Genomic DNA, 6,000 nt, shown 5'->3' on the forward strand with positions numbered 1-6,000 from the left:
AATCGGGAACATCGAAATGCATCTGAACTGCTCGCAGTGCTTGTGGTAGGTTTTTCTTTCCCCTAATACTGCGAGCAGTTCAGGCTAAAAGACAACCAAGTGACGTGGTCGATGACGCTCCTTTACTAATTATGCACTCCCATTAAACGCCCTTTTGACCGTTAGGCATGCCTGCGTTCGGAACTCCACTCCCCCATTTTCAAGCACCTTCCCCTGTTACCACCCACAAACGGTACATTCTGTCAATCAAATTAGCAGCCGCTCGCTGTTTTGCGAGCACACAATATCCGACCGCAATGACTGGTTTCATTACGACCCATATGCATGCGCAGTTGTGCGAACATCGCTCAGAGCAAACAAGCGGCTGCTTACGAGTGGCTCTGAATCAGGCCCTCTGACTCCTGGCTTTAGTTCTGAGTTCCTATCTACCGGTACCATACTGTTATGAATCTTGGAGGTCATTCTTGTCCTTGGAGTATATGCCTGGCCTTACTGGCCTTTACAGGTTACTAGATGAGGGGTTGCCTAATGGATCTGGTCTGTTCACTCCAGTTCCAGTGCATTATCTATGCATATCAGAAGTCTGTGGTTCCTACACTGTCACTACTGTACCTAAGTTCCTGTTCATACCCATGAGCCAAAGTATCCTCAAAACACCTCTTTTCCTATGCACATGAGTCCAAGAGTCCAAGCCACAAGAGTCCAAGCTGGATCTACATAATACCCAGACCATGACACATTAAAAATATCAGCCTACAGTACATAAACTAATATTAAAAATAATACAAATTAATTATTTCACTTTTTTATTTCATTTAAAATTTAGAAACCATGACTTGAAAGTAAAAGAAGGCAATAAAAAATATTTACTAAAAAAGATGATCACCTGTTCCTTTTTGAATCATCCCTGTTATTATGCCTTTTCCTTGCAGTCCTATTTTATACAGCAATTAAAACATCTATTTGTTTGTTTACTAATAGACATACCGTAGACTTAAAAGTACTACAAGAAGATAAACAAACAGCTGCTAAACATTACTTGCCTTCATTTAGAATGGAAATAGGATAGTATTTATTTAATACATTTCTGCTATTCTGACATGAAAACTCCAAAATCTAAATGATATCTAGAAAATGTCATATGACATAACCTTCTAATAACTAGAGTGTAGTGCTGTTCACCAATATCCAGACTTGATTTAGGATGGTAAAATGTATAATAAATTACCAATAAACTTTTTCACTTTCTTCATAATTCATTAAAGCAAAATAAAGTACCTGTATAAAATAGACATGCACTTTAAAGATCTTTAAAATGTAAATTATAATAACGCCTTTAGCTTTATTTAGTTTACGAGTAGTAATACATATTTTTTATTTAGGACTTAGGGCCTGATTCAGAGCTGGACACTCTGACCAGAGCGCTCGCTCTGAATCAGGGCCCTCCTCCATGAAAATGAAGCGGCCTCCTGGCCGCTCGCATAGCTGTGGGTGACCACCCACAGCATATGTGAGCGGCCAAAAAGATGGTCGCGATGGTCTTGACCATCGCAACCATCGGACTTGCGACGGAGACCCTGCGGTAGGGTCTCCCTGCCACAAGCCCTGGAGTGATTTTGGCTCTATCAGAGCCAAAATCACTCCCACTGACATCACTAGTGATGTCAGTGGGGCCGGCTTCAGACGGTAGGCATTCCCATGGGAATTCCTCCATCTGGCAGGCACGCCCCTGGCACACCCACCAAAGGGGGCGTGCTGTCAATCAACATCGACAGCACGCCCCCTTTGGTGTGAGACCCAGAGCGATGGAAAGCCCGTCGCTCCCCGGGTCTCGCGCATGCGCACGACGGAGCACCCTCCACCATACGCATGCGCAGTGGGGAACATCGACCCGCTTGTGAGCGTACTTCCGCTCGCGAGCGGGTCTGAATGACCCCCTTAATGCACTTGACAGAAACCATGAAAAGGATAAATCAGCCATTTTGAGCCATCAATTCCAAGTTCTATTTACTGTATAATACAAATTAGGGTACCAAATGAGGCAGCCATCATGGGAAATACTTCATACACACTGGATAGAATGGCAATGCCTGGCAGAGGTAACATGTAATGGGGGAATTATAGAATACTAAAGCAAGACACACAATCTTTACAAAATATAAATCAAAGAGATCAATTATTTATTCATCATACCCATGAGAGTAACAGATAAGGCCAAATGGTCCCACTATATGAGTTACAATCTAGGTAACATATTGTGAAATTATAAGAAGACATACAGTAAATAATTTATTGCTTTTATTATAGAGATACTCACTGATACCATGTTGAATTGTCCCCGTTATTGTTCCTATTCCGGGCAATCCTCCTTAAACAAAAATAATAACATTATTTACAGTTGTTTGATTCACAAATTATATCTTATAAATGAAAATTAAATATTTATACAATATTTAAAACAATTAGTTTGTTATAGAACTAACCCTTCAGTTCAAGTACTCTGAGGAGATATGGAAACAGCCACATTATAGACTTTTCTGCGCCTTTATGTTCTTTACACATTTCTCTTATTGAAGATTGTTTTGTAATTTGCTCTATTTTACAGTAAGCCATTATATCATACTTTTTTTCTTGTATTTATTTGTGTTAAGGAAGTAGGGACACTTCCTGTGGGAGCAGCTAGTGACAATTATTTTCCCCTCTCTGAGAGCGCTGACTGCTATTCCTATACTGTTAAATTATATCATACTAATTATCATCTAGTTATACTTTAAATCACTGCTTGGTTGCAGGCATTATTAAAAACTGTCTCAAAACACTGTATTTTTCAGTTAATTTAGTATCAGTTCATTTAATATACAGTGTATATATATATATATATATACAGGTTGAGTTTCCCATAACCAAAATGCTTGGGACCAGGGGTATTTTGGATATCGGAATATTCCGTATTTTGGAATATTTGCATAATATAATGAAATATCTTGGGAAAGAGACCCAAATCTAATCACTGAATCCTTTTATATTCTATATACACCTTATACACAAAGCCTGCAGGTAATTTATACGATATTTTTAATAATTTGTGCTTTAAACAAGGTTTATGCACATTGAACCATCGAAAAGCAAAAATTTCATTATCTCAGTCATGCTAAAATAATTCTGTATTTCAGAATATTCCGTATTTCGGAATATTTGGATATAGAGGACTCAACCTATATATATATATATATATATATATATATATATATATACATATATATATATATATATACGGGTATGTCCTGTTTCACGTGTGGTGTCCTGAAGAAGACCGAGTTTGTGCAGTTGAAACATCGACCTCCTGACATTTTAGCTATGTTGTGAACATTAAAGTAGGTTTATTAAACTTTTTGAAACCTGAAGAGAAGTCCTGGTGAGTGCATCCTTTATGATTCATATTGTATTTTGGTACCTCTCAAGCACCATTGAATGGTCACCCCAGGCAGTACTATTTGTCCACTTAAAGAGTGTACTGACCTTCCTTGGATATATATATATATATATATATATATATGATACTTGGAAGGACCTGCACTTGTTGCTGCAAATAGAAAGTGGTTGGGTGTTCTCAGCACAAATAAAGTACACCAAAGAACAAAGCTGCGGCACTCCAAAGAAGTTGCTGTAAAAAAAGGTATGTATTTGGCAATACTCTTGCCGATGTATCAGAGCTATATTTGTCACCAGAGGATACGATCTGGGTATGTTGAAATGTCTGAAAGATGAGGTTCTTCAGATTCCTAGAGAAGAACTATTACACCCATCGACTAAACCCCATAGGGACATAATTCCCTGGAAACAACGATTGCAGACTTCCAGCCCTGTAGTTCAACATGCTTGCTGAGCCCTTTGGCCGATCATAACAATGGATAAAGATCTACCAAGCCTTTGTAATAAAAAACCGATGGCATGCTACACTAGGGGACGTAATATACGAGACATAGTGGTACACACAGACATCACTGGATTTTCTACCCCAGATAGACCACCAACCTCATTTTTACAGAAGCAACCAGGATGTTATAAATGCTTACATTGCACTACATGCCAGAACATGCTAACTGGTAACTACCTTAAACATCCACATAAGGATAAAAAGTACCTCATTCATTTCGTGTTGAATTGTCTGTCTTCATTTGCCATCTATGTGATTATGTGTCCATGCGGACTTTATTACATCGGAAAAACGATCAGAACCATCAGAGAAAGAATGGCACTGCACCGATCTGCTATTAAACTAGTGTTGAATAGAGGCTCTTCAGATCAACCAGTAGCCCGACATTTCATTGGAAGCATGGCCTCCATTGTCCTCACTTAAACATATGGCAATCGACCATGTACCTGGCTCCATCAGAGGAGGTGATCGCGAAAACAACCTATTGCGTCTGGAGGCACGGTGAATTTATCAGTTAGGGACTATTGCCCCTCAGGGTCTTAATGAGAAAATCAATTGGAACACCCTGTAGTTGGTCCTTGATGCCTCCGATTAAGACCTTCAGATTAAGGATTTATCTTCATATTATCCTATTGATACATGCAGTCTAGTTTTTACATGCTGTGCATTATCTAGTGTGTTTATGTGTATGGCATTATTCATATGTATAGCTCAGTGCCATGGTGCTTTATTGGAGGTGCCTGATTTGCATACATTGGAATCTACCTCTATTCATTTATCTTCCTGGTATCTATATCTATTTGCATTGACCCTTATGCAGGGCCGGATTGAGGGCTACATGGGCCTGGAGCTGAAAATGACCAAGGGCCTAGTATGAGAAGCAGAGGAGGTGTGACCAGTGCTGTGTGGGTGTGGCCAGTGCCATGTGGGCGTGTACATCCCTATACTCTCAGCCCCAATGTCTCCTTAAATATGTAAAGGAAAAAAAATGCTTAATTTTGTGAGGTAAATAGAAATACCATTTCACTACTTATGAGTTATGGCTGACCATGTGGAGAGCAGATGGCCAGTCATCATCATGTTGTCATGACAATGGGCCTATTTTTATGTGGAGGCCTGGAGCTGGAGCTCCATCCGCCCCATTGTTAATCTGGCCCTGCCCTTATGTACTTATTCAGAGTCTAGCTACATGTATATACAGTGGTGCGCAGATATATATTCAATGCACCAGTTATGTGAACAGCAATGTTTTGCCTGACCCTTGACATGGATGTATCTAGGGCACCCTCTATTGATAGTAATATGGCATTTTTTTTAAAGTTTGTGATCACTTTGGTCTGTGTTGCAGACTGGTGAGACGCTATTTTGTCCCAACGTGGTTGCTTGGTAACTCTGTCACGGCGGACAGACGTCATCGCGATGAGACCTGGCCCTCGAAGTTAGGTGTAGTTGCTAGGCAACCTCGTCGCGGCAGACGGTCGAGTATATAGGTCGAGTTTCCTATATACAAATGTTCTGAGATATGGAATATTTTGAAATATGGAACATTTTTAGCATGACTAAGAAAGTGAATCTTTTGCTTTTTGATGGTTCAATGTACACATACTTTGTTTAATGCACAAAATTATTACAAACATTTTATAAATTGCCTTCAGGCTTTGTGTTTATGGTGTATATAATACATAAAAGCATTCTATGTTTAGAGGTATATATGAAACATAAATTAATTTCATGTATATACACAAACTCTGCTTTAGCCACAATATTATGAAAATATTGTATAAAATGACCAGCAGGCTGTGTGTATAAGGTGTATATAATATATAAAAGCATTATGTGTTTAGAATTGGGTCCCTTTCTCAAGATATTTCACTATGGTATGTATTCAAATATTACAAAATCTGGAACATTTTGATATCCAAAATACCCCTGTTACCAAGTATTTTGGATATGGGAGACTTGACCTGTATATAGATTTTTGGCATTTTTACCAGAATCCTTGAGAAACCTTGCTTTTAGAAACCTCACCTAAGAAGTTCAATAACACCTTATATTATTATAAA

General features: G+C 38.9%; 1 pseudogene; it reads right to left on the reverse strand.

The window, feature by feature from the left end:
* The window catches only part of LOC148473851 (peptidylaminoacyl-L/D-isomerase-like), a 29,293-nt pseudogene extending 26,915 nt beyond the window's left edge, over nucleotides 1-2,378 (reverse strand).
* Between the last annotated feature and the right edge of the window lie 3,622 nt (nucleotides 2,379-6,000).

The sequence above is a fragment of the Taudactylus pleione genome, unplaced genomic scaffold (genome assembly GCF_031769625.1).
Source record: "Taudactylus pleione unplaced genomic scaffold, aTauple2 ptg000906l, whole genome shotgun sequence".
Lineage (NCBI taxonomy): Eukaryota > Metazoa > Chordata > Amphibia > Anura > Myobatrachidae > Taudactylus > Taudactylus pleione.